Source organism: Zosterops lateralis (genome assembly GCF_965231275.1).
Source record: "Zosterops lateralis genome assembly, chromosome: 5".
In the NCBI taxonomy this organism is placed as follows: domain Eukaryota; kingdom Metazoa; phylum Chordata; class Aves; order Passeriformes; family Zosteropidae; genus Zosterops; species Zosterops lateralis.
Genome location: NC_139766.1, coordinates 6,336,511 through 6,354,266, shown reverse-complemented (window position 1 = coordinate 6,354,266; position 17,756 = coordinate 6,336,511).

Genomic DNA, 17,756 nt, shown 5'->3' with positions numbered 1-17,756 from the left:
ATTTTACGACACGCACGCACAGCCCCCCCCCCCAGCCCGCCGTTCCCTCCTCATGTCCGCCGCCCCCTCCTCGTGTCCGCCGCCTCATCTGGGGGCCGGTGCCTTCACCCGCCCTGTGTGGGAAGATGAGGTCGATGCCCTTAAGTGACAGCGTTTTGGCGGTTTTTATTGTAGGAGTTTTGGTGCCCGAGGGCTTTCAGGCCTTTCGGCAGCTGTTTTAGGGAGCCATCATTTTTGTGAGCCGAAGCGCCACAGAATGTGTTAAAAAAATAAAAATAAAAATAAAAAGTCTGATTTAGTTGTAGGTTCGTGCAATCGGCTGCTTGACTTGCGAGGGAAGGGAAACGACCTTGCAAACCCGTCTGACCATGGCCTTAGAAGTCACAAGTTGCACCACAGAATAAAGAGCTCGAAAACTACCGGAGCAGAGCGGGGAGGCCTGGGCGGCGAGTGCGGGAAAGCTGATGAAGCAGGAAAATGGATTAAGTCATTACAGTCTGTGTGATGCTAGGAATTTTTTTTTTTTTTTTTTTCGTATCTGACTTATTGCTATGGTAGCTACAAATTGTTCCCTGATTGATGCAAAACAAGCAGCGATTCCAGGCACAGCAGCTGTTAATTATTAGTGCTGGTAGTGCAGTGCATAAGACACTGCAGAGGCCGTGGCAGGAGAGACAGGGGAAAAGCTTGCCCTCAAAAAAGAGGGGCTAAAACTGTCTCTGAGGTGCCACTCTCACTTAAAAAGGAGTGTTATAATCCAGGGAGAAGAACTGAGGAAGGAGATCTGAAAGCAACCATCATTTTCTGACTGGTGTATATATGTTCCCTCACTGCAAAGGTTGGATGAGTGCGTGTCCTGGAGCAGGATGGTTTAGGTGCTTTCAAGTTTTATACAAGATAAACACAGATATGTTTTCTATCCTTATAATGGTCACTTCTTCACCATTACTGTTAAACTACACCTCTTGTTTCCTACAGTGGGTGAGATATTGCTTCTCTGTTCTGTCAGCTGTTTGATGGTTTCAGTTGTAGTCGGGGCAGATCCTTGACCACTTTTGGTATGATTCAAGAGAGAACATACACAAATTAGAAACAAAATATTCCCTGCTCTGTTATTTCAGCTGTTGGCATAAATGAGGATTAGCTCTTATCTTTAGTACTCCTCTGTAACCGCAAGCAACTGTTCTTTAGTTTGGACTTTCAGATGAGGCCAGATGTAAATAATGACCCTGACTGTGCAGCCAGGCACACACAAAGTGTCCAGGGCCTGTCATGTTGGGCTTTGGCCAGGAGGCAGCCAGGCTTTGCAAGCAGCTGCAGCAGAGATGCAGCAAAGATGCAGCAAAGATGCATTATATTTGTGTTTTGAAAGCTGATAGGAAAAGTGAAAAATCAGTTTTGATATGTGTCATATTTTTGAGGCAGGACGAAGCATGACAGTGGATGAACGATGCTGTATTTTAAAGAAAGCTTAGAGGATTCTCCAATTAGTCTCCAATTTTGTCCAATAAATAAGATAAGGTCTCAGTGGATTGAAGTCCCAGAAATAAATAGGAAAAAATCAGTATTAGGAGTGCATCACTAGTCCTGCTAACAAGGCAGGGAGATCAGAGCCTGAGAGGCAGAAAACACCATCATAAGTGATTTCAATTACTCAAATTAAGTTGGATAAATGTCACAGGAGGGGGTAGGGGCAGAGCTAACATTTTAGAAAGTATTTGTGTCTGCTCGTTGGGAAGCCAGAAGAGGAGAAGCAATTCCTTGGCCTAAAGACATATTCTTGACAAAGACCCATGCTGTAGCAGGAACTGTAGCATCCTTGGTTTCAACGTCCTTGTAGCACCACTACAAAGAAAATCAATAGTATTCTGCTTTCTTTTCAAAAGCAGAGGAGCAATATAAAACAAGACACACCTTTTATTAAAAGGGGGTAAAAGAAAGGATGTTTAACTTCAGACAGGGTAAGGACAAAATTGTGAGAAGGATACAGAAGGAAGTTTCAGGGTCAGCTTGCAAAAGTTATAAGAAATAATAACAAGTCTTTCCTAGAACAAATCAGGGAGCCTGCTGGAGTTTGACAGCTCTGTAAGGCAAATAGATTGTTTCATATACAGAATGAACATCTGGAGAAGATACAGCCATGAAAGAAAAACTGAATTTATTTTTGCATTTGTGAATGGGATAGATGAGCATGGGTAAACTCCAATAATGGGAAGCTTCTTTAAGGGGAATAATTAAAAAAACATGTCTTGGATTACAGTGCAAGTATAAAAGATGAAGGAACACATTAACAAGTGAGCAGCAGCCAACTGCTGAGACCAGATGGTGTTCAACCATGAGTTGTCAAGCAGCTCAGAGACAAAGTGGTTCAGGTACTAACTGCTGTCTCTGACTTCTCACTTAAAGTTACCTCAGTGTCAGAGGGGTCTGAAGAGTTGCTTATGTGACACCAGATTTTTTAAAGAATTTTGGAGAAGATTGTGGAAAGTGTAGACCTGGAAGCCCAATCTCCTTGATAGACAAATAAGTAGAAATTATGCTGAAGAACAGAAAAAACTTAGTGGCCGCATAGAATAGATGACACATTAGGGAAAGTCATTATGGGTTTTAGTTATAATGTTTTTTAAAAGCAAATTACTGTTTCAGGAAAGCTTTCTTTGAAGAAGTCAACAAGTTCATGAACCACAAAGATTCAATTAAGTGTCTATGATGGTTTCCAAAAGAAATCCAATAATATTCCTCCCCAAAAGAAGTAACAAAAACAAAGGCTACTAATGGATATGAAGCTTGGACAAATAACTGATGGAAATGGATGTCAGTAGTGATTTACAAAATGTATTGCTGATAATGGAGCTATTCAGGGTAGGGCAAATGGAGAAAACCTGAATGATTTTATGTTACTAATAGAGTCGGTGGCAAAATGGCAGATGAAATTAAATCTGGTAAATATGAAAGGCTGACATATGAGAAAAAAAAATCTGAATTTCACATTTATACAAGGCACTTTGAGTTGATTTTTACCAGTGAGAAAAAAGACCTTGAGGTTGTGAAAGGTGGTTCTATGAGAACATCAGCTTAGGGCTCAGCAGTGACCAAAATGGAAATTGAGAACTGTTAAGATTATTGTTAAAATTTTTAAGAGTGAAATAGAAATAAAAAGTGCCATTGTATCAATCCTGTTTGCACCTGCATCTTTAATTGCCTGTGCAGCTCTAGTTCGAAAATAGTATGGTAGAACTGGAATAGATTAAATAAAAATCAATAAAATTATCAGAAATATCGAGAGGGCTTCAAAAGAGATCATGGTTGACTCAGCTGGGTTTCTCCAGTCTGCAGGGAAGAGGAGATAATATCAAAGTCTGTGTAAAATCTTCAGAGATCCAAATAAGAACCAGAAATCCAGACTGTTCACTGACTTATCAGACACAAGAAATGAGTTACAGCAAATGAGTGGAGAACTTAGAAGGTTCAAAACAAGCAAGAGGAGATAGTGCTTCATTTAGTCTACAGTTAAGCCAGAAGTCTTTGCCTCAGGATATAGTGGGTACCAAAACTTTGCATGGGCTTAAAAAGCAACTGGAAAATCATCAGGCTCTTGATCTAACCCAGCAAGTTCTTGACTCCAGTAAGTTGCTGGAACTGGAAAGACGTTTTGGGGAAGTACAGAATGTGCTTTCCCAGTTCTTTCTGTCTTCCTACTCACATCTTATCCACCTCTGTCTGAAACTGCTGGGCTGGGTGGAGCTTTCAGTCAACCCAATATCAGTTTATATAGATTTAGGATTATTTTTACCTCTCAATCCCAGATCATCCAGCTGTTGTAATCTCCCCAAACTATTTCTGGTCATTAAGTAATTGCATAGGGTTTTCACACTGCCTTTTTGTTTTGCTTTACATTGTATTCCCTGCTTTTAGTACTATATTTAAGCCCACATGGATTTTTGGCACTGCCTACTATTTTGAGAAAAAAAATCTCATTAAAAATTTTAATGTGTTCTTCCCAGAAGCATTAAAAACAAGTTGTCACTTGTAGGTGTAGTGCCTTTCTCATTTCTGGGAGAATGCAAGTTGGATTCTAAACTAAATACAACCTTCATGGAAGGAGTGTTGTTATAGGTAGTGTGCTGCTCTGGAGAAAAAATATATTGTACAGTGGAGAAGTCAGTGGTCTGAGGGGGTGGATGCAAAGCATTTTGTTATTCTTCAACCATCTAAGTTGGGTTTGTGAATTAATGTGAAACAGAATAGAAATATTCATACTTGCCATTTCAACTGGTGCAGAGAGGCTTAGGACTGTTGGAGTGTAGAGTTATCAATACAAATACTTAATTTATAATGATGGTAGACCAGGTATGATTTGTGTCCTTTTGAGTTTCTTTTTCCTAGCAGAAAATATTTTCATGCAGTTCAGTGTTTTAAGTCTATTAATAATTGTACAAAGCCTTAACAGCGGAGATTGTAATGTATATATTAATAATGCATTTGCAGAGAAAAATGTATTAATGCTTTTCTAAATGCTCAATTAAGCAATTACCTAATGCCACAAAGCATTAGTAACAGAGAGCAAGTATAACCTCAAATCGTTTTATGAGACTGTAGATGTCTAAGAGTTTTTCTAAGTACTATAAGAGAGGAGCATATGGAGTGAAGCAGTCTGTGAGGAGAGAAGCATCCAGCCCACTGTGACAAATAACTTTGGGAAGTTGTCACAGCTCCTCCTCTGTGGCTTAGCTGGCCAGGTAGTGTACCATGACCACAAGACTGTCTGTGCTCTGCCACTTCCAGAAATATTAAATACAATCATAGGAGCCTGAGGCAAAAAGACTTATCTAGCTTCCTTTTTCCTCTTCTTTCTCCCTTGCCTCAGCCCTTCCTGGAAATATCCACATTAAAATAGAAAACTGGATCAATCTAAAACATCAAGTAAAAAGAACAGTCTGTAGATTTGTTTAGCAAGCTTTCTTTTGTATTTAAGAGAATTTTAGCTTTCTTGTTCTAGAACATTACTAATTTCTGTGCAGTTTCTGCAGCAGTTATCTTTATAATGCAATGAAAATCACTGATACAGTTTGTCAGTTTATTCCTGAATTTGGTTTAGGCAAATGGGTAGATTTCTTCAGAGTGAAGTGTAAACACTTAAGACTTGCTGGTTTAGATTTCAACACTGTGGTTTTGATCACCCTGTTTGCTTATTCATCCTCTGTAACCTTTGGTATATGTGAAGCAGGGAACTAAAAAGGGAATCGTTGAATAGGAAGTATGTACACACCACAGACCACACTCCGCTTTGTGCCATTCTTTATCAGTTAAGCAAACGTTCATGGCATGTTGTCTACCATTTTGTAGATAAGCTAATCTGCAATGAAATGGCACACATTAGAAGCATATGGTAATTTGGGTTAGAATGGATTTCAGGAGGTCTCTTCTCCAAACTCCTTAAAGCAGGGTTGGTTCTGAGGTCAGACCAAGTTACTCAAGATCTTATCCAGCTGGGACTTGAAAATATCCAAGGGCAGAGTTTGCACAACTTCCCCGGGCAAGCTGCCCCGCTGCTTGACTGTTGATCACAGTAAAAAAGCTTTTCCTTGTATCTGATCAGAATCTCTTGTGTTTTAACTGATGCCCATTGTTTCTTCATCCTCCCCCCAGAGACCCCAGGAGGAGCCTCCTTCTTTTCAATGACCTCCTCACAGGAGGGCTGCAATCAGATCTCCCAAGCAATCCCTTTCTTTCACCTTCATCCTTTCCTGTGAACATTTAAATGCCATAGGTTAGTATCTTGCAGCTAAGTCGTGGCAAGCCTGTGTTCATTCGTGTCCATGCTCAAACACATAAAACACAGCCAGCCTGGGGTACCAACTTTGCAAGGCAGAACCAGTGTCCTTGCTGATTCAGGCTGCTGTGAACAGCTGAACAGCACTGGTGTGAAAATCAACACTCTAATCTTCACAGCAGCTTCGCTTGAGGTAAACCAGATCTGCAGTGGTTGGACCAGTGAAAAGGAAGAGTCTAACGAGGCTGTGATTGAAGGAAACCTCCTGTCCTTTTCTCTTGGCAGCCTCCAAGAGCACTGCTGCTGCCTGAGCTGTGTTCCAGATGAGCCAGAGGGCAAAAGATACTTCCTTAGTGAGAGGAGCAGAATGGCAACTTGCTGTGAGTACAGCTAAGCTGCCACAGAGAGTGAATAGATAAAATAGAGCCCTGCACTGAGACTACAGCTGCCCTGCACAAACACTGTCACACTGATGTGGATGTAAAGCTGTTGTAGAAGAGGATGAGGCATAGATTTAGAAGAATTAAAGATTGTAGTCAAAATAGATAGTGCTGAGATAATGTAGCTAGAACTTCCCTTTTGCTAACAGAAGCCAGACTGAAAGAACTGATAATCCTTGGAAGGAACCGATCAATCAGAGGAACTGTCAAACTAGGGCTTCTGCATCCTGAATAATCAATAGACCCCATGAATACAATACAATCATAAATCAAACAGTCCTGGGAAAAACAGGATTTAGCTGTTACGAACACTAAAGGTTAAAAAGTCAGAGCTGAGGAAGACAATCTTACTTCATCATTTTGGGACCCCACCCCATTAAAAAGACCACCGACCCATTTCAAAGAACAAACTACGCATGCTTGGTGGCTTTTTGGGCTAATTACCATACGAAGCGGGGAATGGGAGGTATCAGAGCTATGAATATGCATTTGTAGTTTGTGTATTCAATACTTCTGTACATAAAAGACCCTGTGATGATCTGTAAATTGCGCGTGTGTTTCTGGGAGCTATCCCACACGCTGCCCGGCGTCGTAATAAACATACACTTTCTAACTTTAAACTGTTAGAGAGTCTTTGTCCGTCATAGTTGGATATTGGTATTAGATCAATGTCCATAGTTTTTTAATAAATCATTTTGGCGAGCCAGGCAGGAGAACTGCTCTTTCTGGCCGTGGGGCCGGTGGGGTCTAGGACCCCTCAGGGCGCCCACCCGGAAGTTTTCGGGGTGAGGACTCCTCAGACCTTACCGTCCACCCGGGGAAAGACCGGAACCTCCTGGAACTACGGACAAAAGGTATGTTTAAAAAAAATGTATTGAATGAAGGTACCTTTGAATAGAGGCGGCTTATAAGTCATAAGAGACGTCTTATGCAAAGCAGAGGCCTGGGTTTTGGAATCTCCGAGGAGTATTGTTGTTGTGTTGTTGTGTTCCAGGTAGAGCTGGTCACTTGTTGGCTGCATTCCAGGGGAGGAAAGCAGCAGCAGCATAGAGATGCTGTATTGGGGGCGTAGTGGCTCCATGTTTGGTTTGTCCAGGTAGAGCTGGTCACTTGTTGGCTGCATTCCAGGGAGGGAAAGCAGCGGCAGCACAGAGCTGCTGGTATTGGGAGCGTAGTGGCTCCATCTTTGGTTTGTCCAGGTAAAGCTGGTCACCTGTGGGCTGCATTCAAGGAGGAAAGCAGCGGCAGCACAGAGCTATTGATGTCGGGAGCGTAGTAGCTCCATCTTTGGTTTGTCCAGGTAACGCTGGTCACTGTAGGCTGCATTCAAGGGGGAAAGCAGCGGCAGCACAGAGCTATTGTATTGGTTCCAATTTGGCTTGTAGTTTAAAGGTGCACTTTGGTGATTCATAATCTGAGAGGCTAGCCTGAATTTTTAAGGTGAACAGGGTCCCGTTTTGAGTTGCGGTCGCGAACGCTGGATGTGTGTGTATTCGTGTCTGTTTGGGTTTTCTTTGTGATTGAGTGACCGTATGTGTGTGAATTGTGAAAGTTTGTGTTGTAAGTGTTTTTGTTTTTAAGTTTGTGTTGTAAGTGTTTTTGTTTTTAAGAGATTTTAAAACCCCCGCCGATCTGCGGAAGGATATCTCTGCTGAAAAGCAGAAGAATTCAGGGGGGATGTGCTTGGGCCGTGACTGGAGGGTGTCACGGAGAGCGCTGTAATTTCTGACCGCATAACTGATAGTGTGATTTTAATCAGTGTGCTGTTCAATAGAAAAACATCTGTGGGTGAATAGGCTGTTTGTTGTTTATAAGAAAAAAAAAAAAAAAAAAAAAAAAAAAAAAAAAGTTTTGGGTGGTTTTTGTGACATATCACAGTGATCAGGCAGGAATCTGGGTTGTCCCGGTAACCGGCAGGGAGCCGGGATTTGTCACCTCCGGCTGTATCTTTGAAATTCTGAAAAGCCTGATGTGTTTGTTTTAACTATTGTTTGTTTGTGGAATACAGTTTTAATTATAAAAAGAGCCAAAACTGCCTGACCGAGAAACCCCCCGCTTTTTCCTCAGTGCAAAAAATTTGTGGAGTGTTTTTGAACCCATTGTTTTGTGAGCCAAAAAAAAATTGCTATCCCATAAACAGGTTTTGGTGAAGGGGGACAGTGTATAAGAAGTTGATTGCAAATTTTCTTCAATTGTTAACTTTTTGTTTCAAGCACAAGAATTGGAAAGCTGGTTCAAAGAGTTCCCCTGCCCAGGGATGGAATTTCAGAAACCCTAAAAATTAATAACCAGTAATTTGAATTATATGTCTGGGTAATCGCGTGGGTTTTTCTTTTAAATAAAAAGAATTTTTCCTTTTTTATGTAAACACAAATTCTTTCTTCAACAGCTGGTGCTTCGAGCCTTGTTTTAAAGAATACATATTGCTAACTTTTTGTTTTAAAAATAGAAGGCACAAAAATTGAAGAGCTGGTTCAAAGAGTTCCCCTGCCGAGAAACGGAATTTCGGAAACCCTAAAAATTAATAACCAGTAACTTGGATTAAGTGTCTAAGCAATTGTATGGGGTTTTGCTTTTAAATAAAAAGAATTTTTCCTTTTTAGGTAAACATAAATTCTTCTTCAACAGCTGGTGCTTCGGGCCTTGTTTTAAGGAACAAGCTAAAATTTTTTTTGTTGTTGTTTGTTTGTTTTTTTTCCTTTTTTCTGGTTAAAAAAAAAAAAAAAAAAAAAAAAAAAAAAAAAAAAATCTCTAATCATGGGGGCAAATGAGAGTAAAGAGGTCCCTAAAGGGAGCCCTTTGGGGTGCATTTTAACACACTGGAAAGAGCTGGCGGGCTATGATGGTGCAGAAACCAAGAGAGAGCTGGTTAAGTTATGTACACAGTGGTGGCCATTATATAAACTTGATGAGGGAGTGAAGTGGCCAGCAAATGGTACACTTGACTATGAGACACTATTACAGTTAATGCTTTTCCTGCGGCGGGAACAAAAGTGGTCAGAGGTGACTTATGCAGATATGTTTTTCAGCCTCCGAAATCACCCTGAGTGGCAAAGGGATTGTGGAATGAGACCACCATCTGATCCTTTAGTATTGGCCCTTGAAAAAGACAATAAAGCTACTAAAGGGAAACCAAAACGTTGTTGCAGCACCTGCTCGATAAATCAGAGGTGCACACATCCCGACAAGGTATACCAAGTAGAGGCTTTGGAACGAGAGACAGCAGACATACTTAAACCACCCCCAAAAACACAGGAAAGGAGGAGGGTGGTGGAAAATGCAGATTCAGGACCACTATTGACTCCAACCTCCCCCACTTCATCTTCCACAGCAACTAAACTATATCCACCATTACCTAGTAGTGACGGTGAGTGGGATGAACCTGAACCTTCCCCGTCAGCTCCCAAACTTTCCCCACAAGGGCCTATAGCATCAAGAACCCGAAAACAAATCAGAGGAGTCATACAAGCACCTCTAAGACAAGTAATGACCTCTGAGGGAGAGACAAAATTGATTAAGGTCCCCTTTTCCTCAATTGACTTAGAGATTTGGGAAAAGAGTGCTAAGGGCTATCGAAGTGATCCAATAGGGGTTGCTAAGAAAATGAAGTTTATAATCAAGCAGCATTTACCAGATTGGGCAGATCTCCAATTGCTGCTTGATGCCTTAACAGAAACTGAAAAACAATTAGTTCTGAAAGTAGCTAAGGATCTAGCCGAGGATGATTGTAGAACAACACAGGAAGATGTCAAAGATGTATTTCCCCTGCAGGACCCAGGCTGGGATCCTAATGAGGATGAGGAGCTGGGACGGTTAAGGAGATACCAGGAATTGATAGTAAAAGGGCTAGAAAGAGCCATCCCCAAAACCATAAATTGGTCAGCCCTATATGCTGTCAAACAAGGCCCCTCCCAAACACCTTCTGAATTTCTAGATCACCTGCGAGACGCAATGCGCCGACACACCACCCTGGATCCTGAATCTAACGAAGGAACACAGCAATTAATAAATTTATTTTTAGGACAGTCTACAGGAGACATCAGGCGGAAACTCCAGAAGATCCGGGGTCCAGACAGCCGGAATCTAGAAGCTTTACTGGATGAGGCCTGGAGAGTTTTTAGTAATCGGGAAGAAGGATATAAACAAGGGATGAAGAAATTAGTAGCAGAAGCAAAAGAGAGGGAAAAAGGAAAACATGGACATGGTCCACCGAAACAGGGACCATCCCGACTGGGAAAGAACCAGTGTGCCTTCTGCAGGAAAACTGGGCACTGGAAGAACCAGTGCCCAGAATTAAGAAAGGGTGATGAACACAGAAAAGGCGGTCAAAAAGGGGAAAAGATGATTGCTCATGTCAAAGAAGACTGAGGAGGACCGGAGGGCCCCACCCTAGGGGACCCTCTGGTTATAGTCAAACTAGGGGACAGAGAAAAGGAGGTGAAATTCTTAATAGATACAGGGGCAACATTTTCAGTGCTGAATAAGGCCCTAATACCTGTAACCAATGACTATGTTATGGTAAGAGGAGCGACTGGCCAACCTGAGAGGGCTTACTTTTGCAAACCATTGAAGTTTAAATTGGGGAAACAATGGGGAATCCATCGATTTTTATATATGCCTAATGCTCCATCTGCACTTTTGGGCAGAGATCTGCTAGAGCAGCTGGAAGCAAAAATAATATTTAAGAATGGGAAAATTATTTTGGAGGTAAAAGATCAACAATATGTAGAACTATTAAGTTTAATGATGATAACCAAGGAAATCGAAGTTGCAAATAAAGAAACTTTCAGTAAAATAATAGATCAGGTGTTTCCGGGAGTGTGGGCCTCTGACATACCAGGCCGGGCAAAGAATGCACTACCAGTACAGATCAAACTTAAGGAAGGAGGACAGCCAGTAAGGGTTAAACAATATCCCCTAAAAAAAGAAGATAGGAAAGGGATTAGTCCAATTATTGAACATTTTTTGGAGATAGGACTATTGAGGGAGTGTCAGTCTGATTTCAACACTCCTATCTTGCCAGTGAAGAAGCCTGACGGGTCATACAGGCTAGTACAGGACTTAAGAGCTGTCAACAAAATAACTGAAGATCTGTACCCAGTAGTTGCCAATCCTTATACACTGCTGACTCGCTTAACACCTGAGTTAACCTGGTTTACCGTTTTAGATTTGAAGGATGCCTTCTTTTGCCTCCCTCTCCATGAAGCCAGCCAGAAAATTTTCGCATTTGAGTGGGAAAACCCCAAAACTGGACGAAGGACTCAGCTCACATGGTGCGTTCTTCCCCAAGGTTACAAGAACTCCCCCACCATATTTGGGGAACAGCTTGCAAAGGATTTGGAATCTTGGGAACCCCCACCAGGAGAAGGACAGCTACTCCAGTACATAGATGACCTGCTGATAGCCACACAGACCCAAGCAACATGTGTGGACTGGACGGTAAGCCTCCTAAACTTCTTGGGCCTACAGGGGTATCGAGTATCCCAAAAGAAAGCCCAGCTGGTGAGGCAAACAGTCATTTACCTGGGTTATGAAGTGAGTGCTGGACAAAGGACTCTGGGGCAGGACCGCAAAGAGGCGATATGCCAGACTCCAAAGCCTCAAACAGTGAAAGAACTTAGAACCTTTTTGGGCATGACGGGTTGGTGTAGACTGTGGATTTATAATTATGGATTGCTTGTTAAACCTCTATATGCCTTGATCATGGATGGAATTAAAGAACTTCAGTGGACAAAGGAAGCTACTCGAGCCTTTGACCAGCTAAAGCAAGCCCTCATGTCAGCTCCAGCTTTAGGACTTCCAGATGTGAGCAAACCATTCTTCTTGTTCTCTCACGAAAAGCAAGGAATCGCCTTGGGAATATTGGCACAGAACCTTGGCCCATATCGGAGGGCAGTGGCCTATCTTTCCAAACAACTAGACACAGCTGCTAAAGGATGGCCAGGATGCCTCAGAGCTGTTGCAGCAGTGGCTGTGAATATCCAGGAAGCACGCAAGTTCACCCTAGGCCAGAAGATGACTGTGCTGGTGTCCCATACGGTGTCTGCAGTCCTTGAAGCAAAAGGGGGGCATTGGCTCTCCCCACAAAGATTCCTAAAGTACCAAGCTATACTGGTAGAACAAGATGATGTTGAGATTGTGGTAACTAACATTGTGAACCCAGCTTCCTTCCTCAGCGGGAGTATGGGAGAATCAGTGATCCACGATTGCCTGGAGACCATTGAAGCCACCTACTCCAGTCGACCGGACCTGAAGGACACTCCTATTGAAGATACTGAGACCTGGTTTACCGATGGAAGTAGCTACGTTGTCAGTGGAAAGAGGCATGCGGGGTATGCAGTTACCACCAGCAGGGAGGTAATAGAGTCCGGACCATTGCCCACCAACACCTCTGCACAGAAGGCTGAAATCATCGCCTTGATCCGAGCCTTGGAGCTAGCAAAAGGCAAAAAAATTAACATCTATACGGATTCAAGATATGCGTTTGGGGTAGTCCATGCACACGGAGCCATTTGGAAAGAGAGAAGACTATTAAATTCACATGGGAAAAGCATTAAACACTCACAAGAAATCCTAAAGCTGCTAGATGCTGTGCAGCTACCTGAGAGAGTAGCAATCATGCACATCAGATCGCACCAAAAAGTGAGTTCTGAATTAGAGGAAGGGAACATGCTGGCGGACAGAGAGGCAAAAGACGCAGCTAAAGGTGAGGTGCCCAATGAGACAATTGAGGCAGCACTTATCCCAGATGGAAAAATTTCAATTGAAGGTAAACCAGTATACAATAAGAAGGATAAGAAACTTATTAAAACAGAAAAAGCAAATTATAATCAGGAAAAGTAAACTGTGACAGAAGAAAAGAAACTTGTAGTACCCTCCTATTTGTTATGGCCATTAGTGCAAAGGGAACATGAGAAAACACACTAGAGAATAGATGCCTTGTATAGTTATTTGAAAGAAAAAATTATGGCTAGAAAATTACGAGGTACAGTAATACAGGTAACCCGTCAGTGTAGTCTTTGCCTCCGGACTAATCCCAAAAATACCCCAAAGCCAAAAATGGGACAAATTGGAAAAGGCTGTAGGCCTGGGCAACAATGACAAATTAATTTTACAGAGCTGCCCAGGAAGGGAAAATATCGTTACCTATTGGTGTTAACTGATACCTTTTCAGGATGGCCAGAAGCATTTCCTGCCAAGACAGCTAAGGCCCGAGAAGTGACCAAAGCACTGTTGCAAGAAATAATACCGAGGTTTGGAGTTCCAGCCACCATATCCTCAGATAGAGGGCCACACTTTGTTTCAAAAATTGTACAACAAATAAGTACCCACCTGAGAATAGATTGAGAATTACATACTCCATACCACCCACAATCTAGTGGCCAAGTGAAAAAAATGAACCACTTGATTAAATTACAAATTGTGAGGTTGGGACAAGAAGTTAATTTGCCCTGGCCCCAGGCTCTCCCATTGGCATTATTACGAATTCGGACAAAACCAAGGGCAAAAGAAAAACTAAGTCCTTTTGAAATATTGTATAGAAGGCCGTATGCAGTTCAAGATGGAACAGCACCCATGCAAGTAGGGGAGGAAATCCTACACAAGTATATGGTGGCCCTAAATAGACAACTTAGAGAAATTGAGAAATATGTGGCTGGAGCTCAAAACAGGGAATTAGATGGGCCAGTACATGATATACAACCTAGGGATTATGTATATGTTAAGTCTTTTGCAGAAAAAACCTTGAAACCACAGTGGGAAGGACCATTCCAAGTGCTTCTCACCACCTTCACTGCAATCAAGATTAAAGAACAAAAGGCCTGGATCCATCACTCCCGAGTGAAGAAAGCCCCAGAAGGAATCTGGAAGATCACACCAGGTGATGACGAACTGAAACTGAAGCTCACTCGGAACCACAAATAGAAGGACTAATAATTATTATGGACATTATGTGAAAAGTTGTAATTATTGCAGCAATAACTATAGCAAGGGTCAGTGCAATACCACGTAGGTACAATGTAACTGAGATAAACAGATGTCAAGGAAAAGCTTATGATGCTTACTCTCGTAAGGCTTTGAATAAGATGCTAAGAGTTACGAATGCAAGCTTATGGGAAGGAAGAAATGTTTGGGGGTGTAAGTATGCATTCGTACAGGATGGGTTCCATGAGGCTTACCACCCGCCCATGAGACCCATCCGGATTAGTCCTGAATGCTGTGACAAATGCTTGAGTAAATGTCCTCAATTTAGACTCAAAATAGAGGGGTGTGCAATAAGAGGGTATGACATCAACTTTAACATTACTCAAGTATGTACTGAGCTCCATAAGGACCAGACCAAGATGATTCCACCAGTGCCAAGAAAGGTCGTGATCCCCCAGGTACCATCTATCCGAAAAGTAGAGGAACACATAACTCCTGTAATTACCAAAATTGGGCCATATGCTATTAAAAAGACAGGAGTTCAGAAGCTGATAATTAACCCAAAGTGGTCTTTAAAACGAGTAGAAATGGGAGTACAGGTAAATGCTTCTCACATTCGTCCAGAATGTGCTCCATTTCTCAAAAACCCCTTTATGGACTGGACCACTTGGCTCCAAAAAAGTATGCCTCCTAATTTTAGAAGTAAGAGAGATCTCACTGGGGTGTTAGGAACAGGGTTGGGAGTACTAAATACAATAGATTCAGAGGTACTGATGAATAAATTAGCCTCAGTAAGGAATGATCTAGTCCAACTACAACAACCTTTGCAATCCTCTCTACTTGCATTGGGTAACAATCATTGGAAATTGACCCAAATACTACCAGAATGGGAAAACACAGAAGAGCAAGATCATGAGGTAATAATTAATGCACTAGGTACAGCTAGTGAAAACATTTCTCTGGCTCTAGGATGTACTCAGGCACAATTGTGGATGCAATCAATAGCTGCCACAGTTATCAGGGAAGGCGGAGAGGGAACATTTCCGGCTGAGATTCGCAAAATTGTTTGGGATAATGCCTCTGATATGGAGAGGGAACTCCAGTCTTGGTGGGTGATGGTCAATTTCACTTATAACCCTGTGACTAGTGTAGCGACAGCCTTTGTTTTAACTATACATGATGCCTCAGTGGACCTAATACATCCAATAGTCCCCTTAGGATTAAATCATGAGGGAACTGTATTATACCCTTCTGAACACCGGGTGTGGGCACGAGAAATTGAAGGAAAATGGCAAACTGTTAATCTAGAGTCCTGTACTGCGAAAAGACAGCTAGGATACATATGTGAAGGGACATTAGAAGGTGACAAAGACACTTGCTTGGATACAGACCAGAATATCTGTCACTTTGAAATGCATCCAGTCAAACAGAAAACTTCACTGGTGTATACAGGGCAAGGTTGTGTCTGTCTAAGGACAGCATGCCGCATCATAAAAATAGACAACCAAATTATAAATGAGACCAAATTCAATTTGTGTATTTGCAATTTTGTCAGAATTAAGGGATGTGATTTTTCCTATCAAGCACCTGTAATATCACATCAATATATAAAAGCTAACCTAACTACTGTGCAGAATATACTGCCTGTACCCATAGGAATGAATTTGACTTTAGTCGCTCAATTGATGAAACATCCCAGATTGAAAGAAATCTTAAAAGAAATTAAGGAAGAGGGAAGAAAGACATTAATTACAATTCACCATGACACAGAAACCATCAAAGGAGTATTTAAGAGGCTTGAGGAACATTTGTCTCATCACTGGTGGGATGTGCTTTTTGGGTGGTCTCCAACAGCAACTGGTATACTAAATGCCTTACTCCACCCTATAGTTGTGTTGCTTATTCTAGTTAGTATAAGTCTAGTTTTATCTGTTGCTATGCTTGTTTGGAATTGGAGGATGCTACGACGAATAGCAGCCTTAACCTCATTATCAAAAGCGTATGGCTTGGTCTTAAGAGACACTAGCTGTACAGATTGGATTGATGAGGAAAACACTTTTGAGTAAAAGAATTTACTCACTTTAAAAGGAGAAGTGGGGAAAATGAGGCATAGATTTAGAAGAATTAAAGATTGTAGTCAAAATAGATAGTGCTGAGATAATGTAGCTAGAACTTCCCTTTTGCTAACAGAAGCCAGACTGAAAGAACTGATAATCCTTGGAAGGAACCGATCAATCAGAGGAACTGTCAAACTAGGGCTTCTGCATCCTGAATAATCAATAGACCCCATGAATACAATACAATCATAAATCAAACAGTCCTGGGAAAAACAGGATTTAGCTGTCACGAACACTAAAGGTTAAAAAGTCAGAGCTGAGGAAGACAATCTTACTTCATCATTTTGGGACCCCACCCCATTAAAAAGACCACCGACCCATTTCAAAGAACAAACTACGCATGCTTGGTGGCTTTTTGGGCTAATTACCATACGAAGCGGGGAATGGGAGGTATCAGAGCTATGAATATGCATTTGTAGTTTGTGTATTCAATACTTCTGTACATAAAAGACCCTGTGATGATCTGTAAATTGCGCGTGTGTTTCTGGGAGCTATCCCACACGCTGCCCGGCGTCGTAATAAACATACACTTTCTAACTTTAAACTGTTAGAGAGTCTTTGTCCGTCATAGTTGGATATTGGTATTAGATCAATGTCCATAGTTTTTTTAATAAATCAAGGAAAGTGCTTTACTAGCGCTGCTTCAGGGCTGGAAGGGTTTCTTTTCAGTGGTAAGATCTGGAAAACTGAGCAGATATGCAAGCTGTTGATTGCATTAGTTCATGCTCTCTCAAAAGTGTTTTTATGTAACATAAAGTCTAAGTTAACTCTAAGTTAACTCTGGGCATAACATATATAATGTATTTTATATATATATATATATATATATATATATATAGCATAACTGGGCAGCAATACTACAACTGCTGAACTGCAGGTACATCTGCAGGGCAGGTCCCAGGAGATGTCCTGAGATCAAGTCTGTGTCTTTGCTTTGGGAAGAAGGGGAATTTTGCTTATGTGAGTCACTGAAGGGTAACCATTGACCTCTAACCAACCAAACACACCCAAACATGTCTGTTTTTGTTGACACGTTGCATTTTCTCTGCTTTCTGTAAGGCGAAAGGAGTAATGAGGAGGAGGGAAGAGCTGATTTAGCATTGCCTGACAGATGCAAGTGCAATTACCAGAACCCATCAAGGCTTTTCTCAGCTGCAGAAAGCATGAAGAGCGTATTTTGACAATGTGCCACAGGCAGACAGGGTCCTGCTTTGTGTTATGTTGTGAATAAAAAGTGCCTGGCTGTATCAAGAGTTTATGCAGGGTTTTCAGGATCTGTCGAGGGTCTGTTATTGAAGAGTTTCTTTTACTTCTCTGAACTGCATAACAAATTAAATATAGCATGCTCTGCACAGCACATGGTTTTACTGTGCCATAATAGGAATCAGAGCAGGACAAAACAATTAAAAGAACAGGCAAAAACTTGAAAAAAAACAGGCAAAATGGAGACTTGTGTGAGGGATAAATCAGAACAGTCCTATTCATACTGTGGAGATGTGAGCC